Here is a 20,053-nt window from a genome sequence, read left to right on the forward strand (position 1 = left end):
AAGGGGCCCAGTGGAGACAGGTAAGGGACACAGGAGCTGGAGAGGGGGACTTGTCTACTCCAGTCCTCTAGCAAGCCGGGAACAGGACCTTGAACTGCATCCTCCTGTCTCTGGCCTCTCTTGGTCTCTTACTGAAATTCCTCCTTAAATATCCACCGTAAATACCAGCTGCAGCGCAACATAAGGGTCTGCTAGTCCCCAGTTTACAAAACAAGGCTTCTTATAAACATCCTCATTCCTAATCCTTGTATGATCTGGCAAGATAAAAAAAGGAGAAGAATTTTCACTTAATTTCTCCCAGTTCTTAGCCGACTGGGATCCTCTGCAACATAGGATCCTCACTGCTCTGGAGGGCATTTTTTGGTTGATTCGCAGGGTCCAACAATGAGCCCTTTCAGGCCCGGATTTTCGGATGCTGCAATCTCAGCTTGGGCCCCATCGTAAGAAATAAGAGCCACCCCAGCCCTGAACCAGCCCTTGGCACCTTGAGGGACTGTGCTCAGATACACCCTTTGAGCCCGGCCATGCTGAAACCCCCGTCCGGCGATAAACGCCCGTCATTTCGCCTCCCAGCCGTTCCCCGTTGCCTTTGTCCGGGGCCGGGGAGGCTGCCAGAGCCGGCTTCACCCCGCCGAGCCTGCAGTGCCGGCGCGGCACCACTGAGCGGCACCGTCCGCCCAGCCACGCGGGGCACTCCCGGGGACCGACCCCGCGCCCGCCCGGGGACAGCGCCCACGCACGCCCGGAGACAGCACCCACGCACGTCCGGGGACGGAGCCCGCGCCCACCCGGGGACAGCAGCCAAGCACGCCCGGGGACAGCACCGGGCCTCCGCCGCCGGCACCTCCAGACGCCGCAGGGCTGCTCCGAGCGGGGGGCAGGTGGCCCCACACCTCGGCTGGGGACACACACACACACACACACACAAAAAAAAGAGCATTTTGCCTAAAACTTAGCCCCAAAAAGTCAAGGGGCTCTGCAGACACGTCTGTGAAACGCGAGCGTTTGCATCACCGGTGTTTGTGAAGGGTGGGTTTATAACTCAAAACACTGCTACGCCATCCGGGGTTGCGTCCAAACACGGCACCGATTGCCAAGGAGTTTTTCATCATTTACAGCATTTCGACTTGGTAGGAAGTGTTTTGATGTTTTTTTCCCCTCCTGTCTTGTTTTTGAAATTACGTTTGTGCCTCCAGATGTTCGAATGATTCAATATTAAAATGTTCTCAGCAACCCTGTCTTTTTTTTTTTTTTTGAGATGAAACTTAGGAGCAAAAGTTTTCAACTTTAAAATAATTCAGTGTTTGCTGTTTGCCATGCTCTGAACAATATTTCTAGCAAATGGCTTTATACAGGTTGATATCTAAATCATGTCTATTTTCACCTTCTGAAAATCATGACTTTTTTTTTACCTGGAAATCCGGGTATTTGATGATTAGCAGTCATGTTTTTAAGCTAATTTAATAAGTCTTAGGAAGGATATAAAAATAGCTGGTAAAAAAAGAAATATTTCAAATCCTGTCAAACAGAAGCAGGATCTGCACTTTCCGTTAGTTCCTTCATTTTTTGACCATGCATCATCCCGATAGTCCTCCCAGTCCTGATTTGAGCACTGCTGTGGCTGGTGTGGGGCTACTTGGGGCTATGTAGGAAGACACACTGGGGTCCTGGCCCCCACATCGTGCAGACTGGGGACCCACCTGCAGGATGCCACATCTCCTTTCCTGAGGAGGCTGAGGTGACGGGAATGACTGCAGGGGTGCCCCTCCATCTCACCCTGGTCACGATGTCTGAGTCCAGTTTCAGGAACTGGGAGTCTCCCAGATTTACCAGTTTCCGTGTGGCTGCTCTGTCTGCTTTCCCTGGCGGAGCCACTTCCCTCCTCCACCTTTCCCAGCCCAGAACTGCAATTTCTGTCCTCATTTCTGTGTGTGTTTTGGAGAAGTCAGTCGGGCATGACGTTTTGCCATTTTGGAGAGCAGCCTCGCTCCTGCAGTCTAGCTCACCGCTGGTGCATTTTTAAACAAAGGACTGTAAGTGCTTCAAGCAAAAAGGAGGAGGATTTGCCAGTTCTTTGGTAACAAAATGGGTTTAGTTTACATATATTTAAAGAAGGTAGTTTTGTGGCTTGACAGCCAGAGCTAGAACAAGCCTGAGGAATGTGTATTTTTTGTTGCTGGATGACTTGATATATGACACACGCACACACAAGTAGCTTTAAGTCAGACACAGTGTTTGGAGGAGGGACTCAGAGCTACAGCATCTGGGGAGACCCTCAAACTCAGCTTCCTAAAGTTATATAGGGTACCTAAATCCCACTGAAGTCAGTAGCCCTACCTAATCCCTGGGGACCTTGCATGAAGATCAACTGCAATGTTTTAATTGTTTTTGCTCTCTGTTTCAGCAAGTTAAAGGTGGACTGGGCAGTCACGAGCTGGATGGGAGTCACAGGCATGTATGGGAGTCCATGGCTGCACATCCCTGCTGTATAATAATGTATGTTGTTTTCTCTGTCTTATGTGTTTTAAGAAAAAAAAAAAACAACAAATAGATTGTGGCCTGCTTTCCCTCTCCTCTCCAGACCAGAGGCAAATTCTTGTAGCTCTGCCCTTCCTCCCTCAAAGGCCCTTGCCCTAAGACTGGTGGCACAACAAACAAGGCTTTTCTAAAGAAATACAGGCAGCAGAGAGTCCTTTTGCCAGTCCCATCCTTTCACTGGCTTTGAATCCAGAAGGGCTGCTCCCTGACAGTTGTTCTGCCAAGCCTAAATGAGCTTTGGCAGCTCGGGTTTGGACACTTTCCCTCTTGGTCCCAGGCATTTTCTTCCACAGTCGTTGCAGGGCACGGGCAAACCAGGCAGCTGCCGAGGGGAGTTGATGGCCAGACCTGTAAAATGGCCCATCACTGCCTTGCCAGGGCTGCAGAGCCTAGTGGCCCATTGTGGCCAAGGCCAAGGCTGTAGTGGTGAGGGCTGCGCTTGCACCTGGAAGGAGAGGCAGCCTCTCCCCGCATGGCCCCTCATGCCCCATGGAGCTCCCAGGAGCAACCACCCCTTACCCTCCCCTTTCTGTGGCAGAAGTAGACCCACCAGCTGTGCTCCATGTTCCTCGTTGTCAGAAAAGCCAAATGAAGCCTCATCTAACTTTTGACCAGCCTTGAACTTGATGTCCCAGTGGGGACATCCTCCCTATGATGCATCACACTATCTCTGAAACAGCACTGTGCCTATTGGCACGCCTCTCCTGGCCTGGCTTACTGGGCGGAGGATGAAGGCAGGGGAAGAAAGGTCAACAAGATTGGATGAACAACATGCAGCCCCACAACACTTCATTTAGGAAAACAGCTGCCTTTTTTCCTGTGTGGTCTGAGCAATATGAAAACAAGGACCAAAGCACTTGCATGCCGTGGTGCTGGTATGAAAACAGCAACTGGCTGCAAAAGCCTCGCTTGCACAGGAATCCCGGTGCAAGAGTTGGAGAGAGACAGCCAGCTGCGTCCACCCCAAGGCTCCCTGCCCTCCTCATGCTCCAGCTCTCCATGGGAAAGGTGTGGACTCACCTCCTACACTCACGCAGCTCACTGGTAATGACACATTTGTCCTTTCTGCCCTCGTATCCTGCATCTCAAGGGCTTCCTCCCAACTGAAAATAGAAGTCGAGGGAATGACCTACCTGTCTGTGCAAAATTACTCAGGAGAGGAAAAGCCCTTTGCGTGTACTGTGGTTTTTTAGGATTTCTTTGCATTTGTGTTGCTACCATGACTGGAGGAGCCATTTGAGGCTATATTAGGGGCGGTGCCAGCACTTCATAAAAAGGTGGATGTGTCCTGAGGACCTTCCCGGGAGCTAATGACAAGTGGTACAAATTGACGGGAGCATAGGCAGCATATCTAATAAAGCACACTAAAATGAACATCTGCTTTTTGGCAGGGGTTTACTGTAAATAAAGGAAGAATCGGTTATCTCTGATTTCTGCACAGTCATTGTTTCTTTCACATGTCACAAATGAGAAGGCAGTTTGAGAGGAGAGGAAGAGCTCACTTCTAATACTGTGGCTGAAACCCAGCAGTAATAGTAGAAATGGATTTTCTGTCTTCTTAAATTTTCAGGTTAGGACTTGCTATCTTCTCAAAAGTCCAATGCAAGTCATTGGGCTCACCTGGAATTGCACAATCATGGGATAATTTAGGTGGAAAATGACCTCACCAAGTCATCTAGTCCAACCCACTGCTTAAAACAGCACCAGCTACATCATAGAATCATAGAATCGTTTAGGTTGGAAAAGGCCTGTTCAGATCAGGTTGCTCAGAGCTCTGTCCAGTCAAGTTCTGAGTATCTTCAAAAGTGGAGGTATCACAGCTTCTCTGGGACACCTCTACCAGTATTTTACCACCCTCAGAATGATTTTTTTTTTTTCCTGACATATAGTCAGAATGTAACATGTTGCAGCGTGTTTTTTTCCTGGTTTTGTGCAGCTCTGAGAAGAAAGTCTTCTCTATACCTTCCCCTTAGGTAGTTGTAGTCAACCGTAACAGTCATTTCCCCTCAACAAATCTCAGCCTTTTCTCATATACCATGTGCTCCAGCCCCCTGACCATCTTGGTTGCCCTCCTCTGGGCTCACTCTCATATGTCCAGAACTGGAGGCAATACTCTAGATATGGTCTCACCAGGTTCTGAACAGAGGGTACTGTCCGCTGCCACTGACCTGCTGGCTATGCTTTTCTTGACAGAGCCCAGTATATGGCTGGCTCTCTTTGCAGAAAGGGCACCCTGTTGGCTCACATTCAACCCGATCTCCAACAAATCACCCAAATCCTTCTCTGCAAAGTTGCTTTCTACCCGATTGACCCCCAGCCTATACTGGTGCATGGAGTTACTCAGATGTGGCACTTTGCTTTTGCCTTTGTTGAAGTTTTTGGTTCTTGTCAGCTCATTTCTCCAGCCCACTGTTCTCCTTCCGAACAGCAGTCCTGCCCTCCAGCTTATCAACTGCTCTCCCTAATTTGGTATCATCCATGAATTTGCTGGGAGTGCACTCTATCCTATCATTCAGGTCATTGATAAAGGCAACAAACAGTGCTGTCTAGCCCAGAGAAGCATCATTGTTCTGCGACCTGGCTGCCAGTTGGACTTTGTACTGCTCTTCACGAGCCTTTGAACCCAAAGGTCTAGCCAAATTTTAGCCCACCTGATTGTCCACTTATGCAGTCAATATCTGACCAATTTGGCTGTAAGGATACTATGGGAGACTGTGTCAAAAGTCTTCCTAAAATCAACATCCGCTGTTCTCCCATTGTCTGCTGAGTCAATCATCTCAACACTAAGGAAACCACGTGGGTGAGGCATGTTCTGTTCTTGGTAAATCCGTGCTGGCTGTTCCAAATCACCCTCTTGTCCTTTGTGTGCCTGGAAATGTTCTCCATAACCTTTCCAGGGACTGAAAGGTGAGACCTACTGGCTTGTAACTCCCCGTATCCTCCTTCTTGACTTTCTTCAAGAACACATTTGTGACATTTGCCTTTTACCAATTATCAGAAACCTCCCCTGATTACCATGACCTCCCAAGGTAGGGAATGGACTTGCAGTGACATTGGCCACCCCTCTCAGCCCCATCCGATGAACCACATCTTGTGCTATGGACTTGTACATGTCTGATTGACTTAGGTGCTCCCCCTTGCCGAAGGTCCTGCTGCCACAACTTTGCCACATTTGTTAAATCCATAGACTAAAACCAGCAACTGCTGCCTACCCACCCCACAGTCATATTAGCCGGCCATTAAAATCAATGAGATTCCTTCCTTTGCTTTCACATTGTTTAGACAAAACTTCGTGGCTTACAAGTTTTTTTGATGTCTAATCAATTATAGACAGCAGTGGGGAGTGTTTGAATTTTTGCCTCCCAAAACTACTCTATGGCCCAGTCTCCATTTTTCGTTAACTGATGTCCCAACTTTTTTTTTTTTCCCCAGCAAAAAACAGAAAACAGATTAAATACCTTAGAACCACGGGATGCAAAATACATTCAACTCCTGGCTGAGTAAGGAGCCTCTTTGTCAGCTCCAGGCCTTCTATCATGTCTTTCAGATGCTCTGTGGAAGTGTCCACAACCTTCATTGTCCTCCTACCCTGAAGATCAAATAATTCTGATGCCAATATGCTGGTTTTGAATTACTGTATGATGAAGACTGGAGACCAGGAGCAAATGGCTGCTAAAAGCAGAGATATACCTGGGAAAAGAAATTAGTTGTGAGTTGTTAGCAAACACACACACACAAGATCACTTTGAATGTTCAAGAGAATACATCTTACTTTCCTCAGCGTGGAATTGAGATTGAACAGTTCTTAAATCCATACAGGATAGGACTTAGTAACACCATATGGTCTTGGTTAAAATTATTTTATATTCTGACAAAAGCAAAACCATCCCACTGAAAGGAGACCTTGGACCAGTTATCTGAGTGCTGCTGAGGGAGTGAGAAACCTGAATTTGATTTCCTGATCCACCATAGTGCGAGTCACTTTGTCAAGATACCTTATCTGTGTACTTTAATAGCTTTGAGAATTTGGACTTTCATTTCTTCATCTGTAAAATTATGACGTTGGCAATAACACCTCCGTGTTGTGAACTACTTGGATGCTGTGTGCTACTAGTAATCCTATCAATATCATAGTATAAATTAAATAGAAATGAAATTGCTTTACTGCAGACTGCTTTATCCTAGTCTAAATGCAGCCTTTAAAATCAATAGCTATTTTTGCTCATTTTTAATGTACAATTTCCTATTCTTTAGTTGGGTTTTTTTCCTTCTTCCAGTAAATACTGCCAGAAGGGTCACACCTTAGAACCAGTTTCTTTAACTCTGAGGAAAACAGGACTTGTCCTGCCACCCCCTGACTTTTTCCACTTTAAGAAGAACTACTCTGACTGCATCTGTGTAGAATAATTCAGCTTTTTGATACATGCCAGCAAAATATTATATTAGTTTATATCACAGCTCAAGGTCCTAACTGTATTAGTATCAGGAGCATAAAGCTTTGTTCTGAAAATGAATTTCCAAAATTATAGCCACAGTACTGTTGGCCATGGTTGGCTATTAGCCATGACCATTGCTTGGCTTTTGAACAGGACAGGAACTATGCCAGGGAAGTAATTATTCCAAGTAAAGAAGAACTCGACTGTTTAGAAGAACAATTCCTATTGTAAAACTGCATCTATTATTTCTTTGCTGCTATAATCATGTAATGCAAAAGCAATAGCATGGGCTAGACAGAATAGGGGACTAGCGATTAGAACATCTGGCTTCTGGTCCTGGGTGTGGTGTCCCTTTCTTTGGCTCTAGCATGGGCGAACACTGTTAGCTTGTCTCCTCGGAAAGATGTTTTCTGATTAGCTGTGGGTGATGTTTTTGATGATGTGTGGAATCAGTGCTGAGGTACTTGATAAAAAACCAGCCTTCTTTTCTCTTCTTGAGGCCTGTTTGCAAAGCCAAAGATCTATCTTGAAGCATGGTTTGTGACGAAACAAAGTTCGAACATTGCTTGATTGGACAAGTTGGAGAGTTATTCCTGTTATTAGAAGGGGGTTCAGAAGCCACTCCCAAACCAAATCCACTCCTAATATGGGGCTCCGTGCTTCTGAGTGAAGCACACCAAGATTAATAAGGCATTATAAAGTCTATTTTTTGTTCTTAGTCATTACTCCAGTGTAAACAGATTGCAGTGCTTTGCATGGGGAGGAGTGTGAGCTTCAAGAGCTGGTGAGCCATCAGAGATGATAATTGGAGTTTCTGGCTGTGGATAGAGACACACACACAGATCCCCCCTGCAAACAGAGCATAGCCTGAGCTGCAAATATGAATGTCATTGCTCTGTGCTCATTTTCATTTCTAGTCAGTAAAATAATTCACTATGTCAATAGTACACAGGAGGCATGGGTGCTAATTTACATTCCTTTGTAAAGGGTTTCAGATTATTATACTTCCCTCACAGCCAATCCTATGCTAATGAGAACTCTCTGATTCCAAAACACTGCCAGGACTAATGTTCGTGGACTCTGCACCAGGGTAAATGACCTGTGGCATAGCTTTAATTAAGGAAGACAGCCACATAATTAGAATAACAACGGCTTACTATCAATTTCTGCAGCAAGTCTCAGCCCCCGGGTGATACGTCATTTGTGTGCACCGCCTGCATGTGGGTGGACTACTACATGAAAGGCCCAGAAAGGAAAGCTTTGTCATTTCTAAATGGATATTACATAAACTGCACCCTTTGTAGAATCCCTGAAGCAGCAGTTGCAGCTTATTATTGCAAGAAGAGGAACAGAAACCAGCGTTGCACAACACAGACCTGAGGAGAGATTCCTGTGAACTGATCCCTGCTCTTCTGGCCTGCCTTTTTGAGCAGATGTAGTAAAAGATTTGGTGATGTTTCAGCCTAGGAGCTGGCAGCTCTCTGGAGAGCGGACTACACATCAAAATATCTGGGTGCCTGGCTCCACTCCCCTCCTCCGTACTTTGAATGGCATGTTTTGCAGTGAGAGAGCCTACCCTGGGTATTTTAGGCTGAGTTTTTACTTGCCAACTATAAAAATTCCTGTGTGAGCAGGGAGCTGGTTAGAAAAATAAGTCACCATTATCCATTAACCATTGTGCTTTCCAGAAAAAGCTTTGTATGAGGGTGATTGGCTCTCAACAGCCTGGTACTGAAGAAATTGGATGTGGACCCATCTCTGGCAGTGACTAGCTTCCTTTTGTGCGAGTGCACGGCACCATGGTCAGATAAAGGCCTGCTTTTCAAACATAGCCTGTGGACTCAAATTCTTTTACAACATAGATTCTTTAAAACTGCATTTTAGAGCCCACCCCCCAGCCCCAAATCTGATCCTATAGTAGCTCCTGTGGGCCTTTACTGTCACCTAAGCTCTCCTGACATGTCATGACTAGAGCCTCCTGCCTGCTCCTGTCCCAGTGACCCTAGACAACTCTACTGGTCTTCTGACCCTCACCCATCACCTCTGAGTATGTCTATTTCACTGCCTTGACAGCCTGCCCAGCTACCCCATACAGTCACAAAGCAGAAGGAACCTTCAGGGGTCATCTAATCTTATCCCACAGCAGCATCCACATTGATGGCAGATGTCTAACTTGCTCAGAGAAAACATTATCTGCAGTCTTCCTAGAAAGTCTTTCCCACTGCTTCACTGTCCTTGCAATTAGAAAGTTTTTTCCTTGTGTTTCAATGAAATCTTCGTTGCAGATTAAATCTTGTCCTATTGTCGTGGTTTAACCCCAGCTGGCAACTGAGCCCCACACAGCCGCTCGCTCACTCCCCCCTGATGGGATGGGGGAGAGAATCGGAAAAGCAAAAGTGAGAAAACTCATGGGCTGAGATAAGAACAGTTTAATAATTGAAATAAAATAAAATAAAATAGTAATAATAACAATAACAATAATACAATATACAAAACAAGTGATGCACGATGCAATTGCTCACCACCCACTGACCAATGCCTAGCCCGTCCCCAAGCAGCGGCCCCCTGGCCAGCTTTCCCCCAGCTTTATATGCTGAGCATGACGTCATATGGTATGGAATACCCCTTTGGCCAGTTTGGGTCAGCTGTCCTGGCTGTGCCCCCCCTCAGCTTCTTGTGCAGCTCCAGCCTTCTCAGTCGGTAGAGCATGAGAAGCTGAAAAGTCCTTGATTTAGTGTAAGCACTACTCAGCAACAACTAAAACATCAGTGTGTTATCAACATTCTTCTCATACTAAATCCAAAACACAGCACTATACCAGCTACTAGGAAGAAAATTAACTTTATCCCAACTGAAACCAGGACACCTATCTAACACGAATACTGGAAGGAAGATTAATTCCTTTGTTATTTGCAGCAATCTTTCATGTGCTTGAAAACGGTTACCATGTCCCTTCTCAGATGTTTGGTCATTCTCTTTGTTCTCCTTGATGTCTCTACAATTGATTCGTATTTTTTCTAAAGTGGACTGTTATCTGCTTTTGTTGCTTTTGACTTCAGCTTCAAGTTTCCCTGGATTTTAGAATTTCTTTTTTTTTTTCTGTCTGTGCACACAGGAGCTTGTAGACCCTACAGAAATAAAAATAAAATGTTGTTATAATTATAGCATATATCAGTAACAAGGACAAAAATAATTATAACAGCATCTTAGCTCTATAATGACACTTCAGTGAATAAGGTGGTACAGAGATAAATGAAAGCAGTCAGGCTTTTCGTATGATATCCAGATGAGTTGCCTCATTGTCAGGCCTTTGAACCTTAAAAAATAACATTTCAGAGATCTGGTTACAACATGACACAAGACTGACTGATGTTCTAATTAGTCTGGTGGACAACAGACTTGTTACTACAGAACAGGAAGCTAATTATTTTTGCTTATAATAAACTGTTCAGATTTCACTATTAACATCTGCTCTTTAGCATTGGCACAAGCACAACACACAGACAATGAATAATTATGTTAACACCCCAATGTTACCAGAAGCGGGGTTTTATTCTAAAGTAAGACTTCATTAGTCAACACTGTAATAAAGAACAGAGAGTTAAGTGCAGTAAACTCAATTATGAGTTGTGTAACTGTGATTGCTTCATACAGAAATTCAGGGAGTAGTTGGTTTTCCTGATGCTCTGTGATTGGGATAGTGTTTCTGTGTGTATAGGACAGGTCTTCACTACAGAGCCAGCCCAAACTCTCAATCTCTTCTTGGCTTGTTTGTCTACCTAACGTATAGGAAACAAAACCTTGCTATGAGCATGGCAATCCTGTATCAGTGATATAGACTGACAAATAAGTTTTTCCTAAATGACGTATTACTGCGTATGAGCTGCCTAGTACTTACTACCCCATGGCAGGCGGTTACTCCAAGGCAGAGTCAGCAGTTTCATGATCTCAGACAGTCTTGTGTGCAGTGCTGGGTGAGAGAAAGGATCCAGAAAAGGATCCACAGGTGACAGCGTGCCCACCCCCTTGCTTGTACGTCTGTAATGGGAATCAAGATTAATTTACACGACTAGGCATGAGTTAGAGCCAGAGCTCTGCTTTGGCTTAATTGAACTCACCTCCTTTTCAGATCACTTGGGTGATGGTAGCCCTGCTTGTTCTCTCCCACAAAGGGAGAAGACAACTTCTCCCACGATTGCCTGGGGAGGACTCCCACAGGAGTGGTTTCCAAATCGTTGGACCAGCAGGTCACCAGTAACCTTCAAACTTTCCATGGGTCTGTGGCCTATCCAATATGAAAATTAATAATATTTACTGTTTAATATCATTCAGCGGATCAGTTACATGCCTTATGGGCTATGGGCCGTCTGCTCAGTTTGTGAGCCAGCACCCCTAACCTCTCAGGACAAAAATCTGCGGGATGTGCCCTGCACACACGTGCACAAGTACAAAAGCAGTGCGGATAAAAGCAGGGGGAAGACTGTTTGCCACTGCCATGCTCACCCCTGCATCAGGCTATATCAGGTGTGAGCAGCCACTCCCCTGGGTAAGAGGGAGATAAAAACGTATGCACTGTGGATACGGGGAAAAAGGTAAATATGGCATCCCCGGATGTTCGGTTGTTTGTGTACTTCTCCTTATGCCAGAGCAAGCTGCCCTTCCCAAAGTGAAGTCTGGGGTTTTCTTTATTGGGGCGTGTGTGCCTGCACCTCTCTTCTCTTTGGGATTCCCCACCTTTCATCTCTGCTTCTTCCTTGCTTTAGGCCATATGCATGACTAACCTGTCCTTCCAGCTCAGATATGTTAAACACGACTCCTCCCTGAAACCATCAGCTGCAGTCCCCAGACCTGCCAGGTCCTGTGTGGTTTAGCATGAAGCTCCCACCTGGGTCCCTTCCTATCTACCTTTGCTTAAAGCATTTATAATGCAGAGCGGTGGTCCAGGCACTGCTCTGTTGTCCCGATTGCACCCTCTTCACAGGAGGCCTCTTAGGGTGCACGTGATCCACCAAGAGCATCTGGAGCTCCTCACCATCCTGTGACCCAGTGTGCCAGCAGGAAGAGATGGGCTGGGATGCCATCTCAGCTTGCTGAAATTCAGATATGTGACAAGCCAGGCTTTGGGGTGTGAGGGGAGGTAGGTTGCGGGGCAAGCACATTCAGCCACTTGGGTAGGCAGAGTTCACTGCCCCTGCAGTGCTTCTGGGCAGTGATAGCAATCCGGATGGGGATTTGTGAGGGATATCCAAGTGTGGATCTCATTTATAGACACATGACCCTGCCAGCAGGCTCCTTTAGTGTTAATTTGTGGTGCAGGATAGGTGATGTTCAAGGAATTATCTAAAAAGTGTTGCTTAGGGAAAGAATCTGTCTAATAAAGTGAAAATTATCTTATCTTCACTGGGATACTTTATAGGAGACTGCATTTATTGGAGATTCACTATAGGTCTATCAAATGTTTTACCTTGTGAGGATTAGAGAACAATCACTGCAGGTGAAAGACACCAGAAGTTCAATTTGTCTCAGCCTGCGGAAATCTTTTACAACAGATCAGGTCAACGATGGCTTGGAAGTGCCCATTTCTTTCCATCGACTGTAAAGGGAGCTTAGTCTGCCTGGCTCGCATGTGTACGTCAGAAGTTAAATAAGCTGAATCCCACACTAAAAGCGCAATAACCAAACCTAAATCTAGGATATGGATGTTCCTGTATCTCCCACTGCTGAATGAAGTGATATGGTCCTTGTGCTGTGGGGTATGTCTATAAATACAGATTCATTTTCCAGTACTGTATTTTTAATCTGCTCTGAATTAGAGATCCATACCCCTTTATTCCTCCATCTCCAGATTCCCCAGGTTGTCATGGACCACCATACCAGGGACCTGCTCTTCCTTCTGCTGACCTCATGTGAAAGCAGAAGGTCCTCGTACATGGCAGACACGTTTCCCAAGCAGGTGACTCGCCCAGCCCCAAGCCAACCAGCCGGAGGACCCTTGTTTTGCTCAGTTCCGCAGGAACTTGCTGTGGTGAAGGAAGGCATCAAGGAAAACAAGTTCATGGCACCCATTTCGGAGATACTCAGACTAGATGAAAAAGCCCAAATGTCATAAAAGTCTTGCTCGTTTGTACATTTTAGAGCCAGGACAATATCTGTTTGAACACATTTGCAGCGTGTTTGCCATTGGCTTCTGTTCTCCCTGTGGAGCCCGGCCATTCGCTCCAGCGCAGGCTGGTGTTAAATGTCACTGGATCACGGGGGGAGTGTTTCACCTCCACTTTGTGCTGGGGTGGACGACTGCCATGGGGGAAGAAAGGGCCCCTCGAGCTTTTGCATTGCTCCTGCGGTTGACTCTGCTCTCTGCCAGAGGAACAAAACGCCGGGCTGCATCGTATGTACAAAGTGAACTGACTGACCCCCACCACGATGAGACATCTCCGTGTTTCCCAAAGCTTGGCAGGAGACTATTTACTCTGAATCAGGGAAGATTTTGGTCTAATGCAATTGCTTCATGGGAAGCAGCAAAAGCAGACAAGGAATACACATTACCGAAGGAGAAGGATAAACTATGCTAGTATAGATTGTCTTTGCACTGATTTCATTGATTCACAACAAGATGGATTACCTACCACATCAGTAAGAAAATCACTCTCTCTTTCCCTGAAGAAGTTAATCTGATATTATGCTGTGTGTGTATCAGGATCTGTGCCAAGATAATGCTGGAGAGGAATGCTGGACTTTGTGATTTGTGAATTAGCATTTGGTACCTGGTGCCTTGTTTAAAACAGGCACATTTTAGGAAACATATCTCTGTCTGTATTTTCCTCTACCCACAAATAGAAAAAGAGAGTGGAAAAAAAAAAGGATACGACAACATCAATCCTTAGGAACACCAAAAAACTAAACATAAGCATCTGGAACTGATCCTTGTACCTATTCCCTAACTGTCACTATTCTGCCATTGCCTGAAGACACCATTTCAACCATCCAATCCAGAGAAATGTGGTGGGAAGAGTTTCAGGGGTTTTCTCTAAAAAAAAGTTTTTTTTTACCTTTGTGGGATTCACAAGGTAAGTGAAGCGGCCTCACTTGTGCAGGTGGTGGTCAGGAATAAAAAACCCTGTGAAATGGTGTAGGCTGTTTTGAGCATGTGTGCTCCTGAGATGCAGCTGGGCAAAACCCCTTCTTCCTCAGTGGCTCCTTTTCTCTCAGCTGAACTGGCAGTGATATGAATGATAAGGCAGGAGCAAACTGGAGATAAACTGGATGGAGGTGTTTTTTTTAATTTCTGTCGTTACCAAGATGTTTGAACATCTTTTGCCTTGCATTTTATCATATAGAACAGTGCAAAGGACTCTGAAAACAGGTAAGAATTCTGTCAAACCAGAATGATGTTTTTTCTTTCTCATCACTCTGAAATAAATCATTCCACACAAGAACAGGGCAACAAAGAAGCAGTCCCACTTTCTAAAAATATTATTTTCTCTCCTTTATCTTGCATTACAGCATTGAATGAGAAACAACTGTGCTGCCTTTCAGGATGGTAAGAGTGCTGGTGGGTGGCTAGCCTTCAGTCTAGCACCCTCCTGGTTTTACTCTTTCCTTGGAACAGGATACAGTGCCAAAATCATCTCTGTTTGAAGAACAAAGGACAGGATGATAAGCAATTTATGTTATGAGTACTTTTGCAATGCTTTCTCATCCCAATTCCTGACATCCCCACATGACTCATTCTGCCTTCCTGCTGTGAATGCTACTGGTTCTACATGTGAAATTAAACTCTGGAAAGCTTTTCACAGCAAGAGGGGTTTGCTCTTTGACTTCAAGCTCTTCCTTTTGTTAGGAGGCATGCGTTTAGTTTGTGTTTAAAGGCTAACTGGTTTCACTTGCTAAACCTGCTCTTATTTATAAGCAAAGCTGCTCTTGCAAAATATGAATCATCAAAGCTTAGAGACTGAAAGGGCAGATGAGGTTACCCCTCCCCTCCTTTGCCAGGGCAAGCTCGTACACAGCTGTCTATTCTGTGTCCGGTGTAGTAAACATTTGAAGCAATAGGATATCTAGTCCTTCTTTGGGAGACTTTTGGCTGAAGAAGAAAATGATGACTTCTGTCACATTTCTCCTAGTTTCATGTTTTCAGAACCTGTAGCATCTGTATACACAAAACTTAATACTGAACTAGTATAAATACGAAGCTCACAAAGAGGAGAAAACAAATGGCTCAACAAGCCGCAGGCACTGTGTTAGGTGTAATGAAATGGCTGAAAAGGCTGTTTTTTCTGGAATCTACACTAACTTCTTATCCACTTAGACCTCCCTGTCATTCTTCGATCTGCAGCATTCACTGTAGTTTGTTAAAATTAAATCAGGCTTTTTGTTCCTGTGGTCTATCCATGAGTTTTTTTTTCTCCTCCTCTTAAATCAAATCTAACAGAGAAGTCATTTTACTTGTACTCAGATCAAGTTCTCCTTTAGAAAAGACTGTCCATTTTTCAGTACCACTAACATGGGCTTCAATTTACTTTTGTCCTGCTCTGCTTTGGATGCATTGGGTTCCCTCTCTTTCAATACAACTGATTTAATCTCCTCCTCTTCCCTGCTTGAGGCATCTGGGAGCAATTGGAATGAATTTATACTCCTCTTTGGTTTCACACTTTTGCCTCATTTTCTGATGTTGGCTAGATGGACGGAGAGTCTTGTATTTTCTTTTCTAGAGCTCTTAGCACGGTGACAGCTTCAATTTTTGTGTGTGCTGTTGGTGTGATTTAGGAGTTTTGTATTTTTCCCCCATTAGCTGTCAGTGTCAATCTTTTCCCCATGCCAGAAATGTTCCCTTCCTCCTATGACATTAGCTGTAATATATGTCGTGGTTTACGTATTGTTTAGAACCATGTTACAGCTTCATTCTCACTTGCTATGAAAACTCGATTATTGCATTTTGCTTTACGACTTCATTGAGCCAAGCTCTTATGTGTAGATACAGGTTTAAATACGTGGTTACATTTGGATAAAATGAATGGTCTTAAACATATGTTTAAATATACAGGTAAAGAAGCTTTGAGACTATACACTGTAGTGACAATAAATTGTTTAAAACACGGGACCATGAGCCTCATGTCTATTTTTGCTCATCCCAAGGCCCTTTCACAAAACCAGGTCACCGCAAATTAGAATTTGCAATCCTTCATTTTAGCTTGAGCATAATCAAAAGCCTCGGAACAATAAAATCAACCTCAGCCGTCCTGGGCAATAGAGATGTACAAAGCGGCATTGGTGAGGCAACACCAGGTGGAGTTTATTAAACTGTGACTTCTTATTGAGCTCTGGAGCAATTAGGTGCTCTCAGCAGAGTGGCAGGGCTGGAGGGTTTTTTTTAGCTGATTTTTTTCCCTGTGCTGTTTATTAAATCATAAATCTACTGACTGGGATCATAGAAACGTGTACAGCTTTCACCACATTCATTGCGTCTTGGTTTGCAAGGGAAGGTCACACAGAATTGCATTGTACAGGAATATGTGCTATTAAATGTAGTCTGAGAGCATTTTAAAGCAATTTGCATTAAGAAAAAACATGCCTACAGTAACTTAACTACAGAAATACATATATGCAGTAAATATATGCAAGCATATATGCAAGTCTCATAATGCTTTGAGAGAGCCAGTCTGCATCCTTCTGTTCTGTTGATGTATGAGAAATGTAACTCATATTTAAAAAAAAGCTGATGTGTCCATTTTTGGCCATGCTGGATTCCATAGAATCCTGCAGACATAGATGGATTAGTGTTTGATCTCATTCTGTTTTCTAGGTAGCACTGGCAATCTGTGCTATAAATTCATGTGGTGCCTGGAGGGTCTCTTTCATTTTATTCGAGTTTCCCACTAGCAGTTCTGGTTCAAGCTACAAACCTGCAAAGCAAACCAATTTGTAACCTAGACAAATTGCAGAACTGACATCCCACAAAAGGAGCCCGGGAGGTGGTGAACATATTCTGAAGCCCTGAAATTAAAAGAAGAGCAAAGAAAGAAAACAGGCTTAAAAAAAATCTAAAATTTCTTTTAGTGTTATCTTAAAATGGAACCATCCCACAGCTAAAATAAAACTATTAGAAACAATTAGTCCCACAACAGCATATACCATTTATCTGCAACTGTTTGAGGTGAGAAGCACTGCCTCTGTCTGCTTTGTAACAGATAGGGACAGAACCATGTTATTCACTGGGAGATTGTCTATATGTATGTATATAAGTACATACATGCATACACATATGTGTGTATGCATGAGTTTATAAGTGTACATGACTCAGGTATGTCCTGGCACGTATGTTTATATACCTAAGTCAAGTAAAATAAATTTGTGTGTGCACATGCAAATATATCTCTTCTCACTCTCCCTGTGGACATTTCTGTGTTTATTTTCCAAGATACAGTGTCAGTTAAAATCATAAGGCTTGGCTCCTCTTCTCTTGAAAGTAGGGGCAATGGCTTGATGCTGGCTCTGACACCCTGTGACAAATGTGGTGGTATATCTCTGGAGGAAGCACTCCACATGCTGGAGTATGCAATAAAGAACAAGCAAAGATACCACCATCCTTAGTCATGCACTTACATACTAAAACTGTGTCCACTTTTGTAAAACAAAAAGCCCAGCAAAGTACCATCCAATCAACCCATCCAGTGTACCACCAACTGGTGGCAACACAGAACAGACGTAGCTCTCTGTCCATCCTCCAGAATGCCTGTACAACCGGGTAAGCAAAACAAAAGCTACGTAACATAAATTCTGCTCCCTTCAGTACTGCCACCATGGGTAGTTGCCCAGACCAGCTTAGTCCTGCCTGGAGGACTTCCCACCCTTCCAAAGGCACAACTGCTTCTCAAAATCGCCCTTCTCTGCATTCTCCTCCCATTCACAGTGTGAGAAGGTCCAGAAAGAGCACGCTCCTAACCCCAACTCCAAGCTCATTAGTCAAGACGTATTTGCCAGGCTTACTCAATCATACAGGAGAGAGCTGGGTCAGAAGCTGATAGCAAAATTACCAGGGAATTCAGAACATCTGTTCAATCAAAGGTTTACACCTGCGTTTGCAGGGCTTCAGGAACAGGAGGAATTGTTCTCTATAACACCAACTAGCTTTTTGTCATGGCACTTAGCTGGAAATACAGCAACAGCATAGATGCGACCAGGAGCTATCAAAGGATTAGCAATAGCTTACACACAGCCTCAAACTCCCCGTGCAAGTACAAGCCCTGGCTACAGGTGATAACACTAGCAATATTTTTCATTTTAAAATGGCCTGGGTGGCGTGACAGAAATTCTCACTGGTAGGTAGCGCTGGTGTGTGATGTACTTTCTGACATTACTAGTGGGAACTGGATGGGCAAAAGGGCCACCCATTTTGAAGCACTGCCATTAATCTCCCAACTGCAAGCGCCCATCTAATATTTAATCTCTCAGCTGGAGTTGCTCTGTAAGGGCGAACTCACTGCTGGAATCGTTCAGCTTGGCTCAGTTCCATTCAGATTCTGGATGAGCATCAGCATATTGGAAGGAGCATCTGGTTGATATAATAATTCAACAAAAGAGGATTTTCTCCTGTGACAAACTAGGCTGCAGGATAAGCTAAATAGTGTATTTAAAAAACTAGAGCCAGAGGAAAGCAAGCCAACCAGGTGAAAGTCTCAAACTCTTGAACGTAAATCAAGTCTCAGAAGGCGAGAAGAAATAGTGGCAGAGCTGGAATCTGCGAGGGATGGTCATTATGGTAACTGTGTGGATGAGAGGTGGATGATAGCTATGTACTGGAACAATCTCTTTCCACTAAATACCCTTTCCTAACACTGGGACAAAGTCCATTAACATCAATGGAAAATTTCCTATTGACATAATGAGCCTCAGAACAGGCTTATCATTACTATCTAACTATGGACAAGAATTAAACTTCAAGCCTGCCCTAACAGTAAAGAGATAGTACAGTTGTCTACACTGATGTAAATAGGTACATGAAATCAGACGTCCCGAGAGTCCAAAGGACCGTCAATTCTTTGCAATGGCTCTGTCTTCCATTAGAAATTAGTTTCGTTTAATCAAATATCCTTTGGAAAGAGAATCCCAGGAGTCTATTCAATCAGGTCTCATGACCTTCTTCCAGGGAAGATGAAACTACATGGAAGACAGAGTAGTCTTGCAACGGGTTTCTAAGACGTAACCCAGAGGATCAGCTCTGCTGAATGCTAGCAGGGCTCAGTACCAATCCATTCTGGATAGTGGGGCTGTGCAGCAAGCTGCTCCATTGCCATGGGACTGAGGATGGGTTGAAGTGAGAAGAGCAGTCCCAGTTGCTTCCCAGTAAAAGCTCAGCCCATCTTTATTTTCAATTATTCCAACAATCTTCTTTGTCCTTTCGGTGGCCCTGCTTTTGGGAAATGAAAACGGAAACTGCTGTCTCTTTTGAGCCCAGCATTGGTGGCTTTCAATAAATAGTTCCTTCTACCAGTGCCAAATATCATAAGAAAGCACTATTGTGAAAGCGCAAGTCAAGGTGAGATCAGACGCCCTGGCTTAATTGCTGCTCCAGCTTTGCAAAGGCTCTCCTTACAATTGCAAGACTTGTTTTTAAAGCAGGACAGTAGCTAAGAGGAAGGACTCTCCAGCTCCTTTTCAGGAAACAGATGGAGGACTGGGCTCATACTGTAGTCCTTGATAAATTGTACAGGATATTGCTGAATACTCGGTTCGTGGATTGCATTCGCCTTGACAGATTGCTCTTTCCAACAGATTATAACGCAGAGTTTAGCATCCCTGCCCTGCTTTGCTAAGATCAGGAGGGGGACAAACCCAGGAGAGCTGGCAGCGAGATCCTGATGGCCAGGGAGGTCCCGCGGCTGCCGTGCACACCACCGCGCCGGCGCCCAGAGCTGCAGAGCTTCCTCGGGCTGAAGCAAGCCCGAGGGCAGGCACTTCTTCTTGTCCTTGCAGCCAGGGCCAGGGAGGGTCTGTAGGGCACGTCACCCCCATCCTCAGCCGGGTGGTTTCTTCCTGTGGTTATGGAGGACGATTATATCTCTTATCATAATAGAGGGTGG

This window comes from Calonectris borealis, chromosome 1, assembly GCF_964195595.1.
Source record: "Calonectris borealis chromosome 1, bCalBor7.hap1.2, whole genome shotgun sequence".
In the NCBI taxonomy this organism is placed as follows: domain Eukaryota; kingdom Metazoa; phylum Chordata; class Aves; order Procellariiformes; family Procellariidae; genus Calonectris; species Calonectris borealis.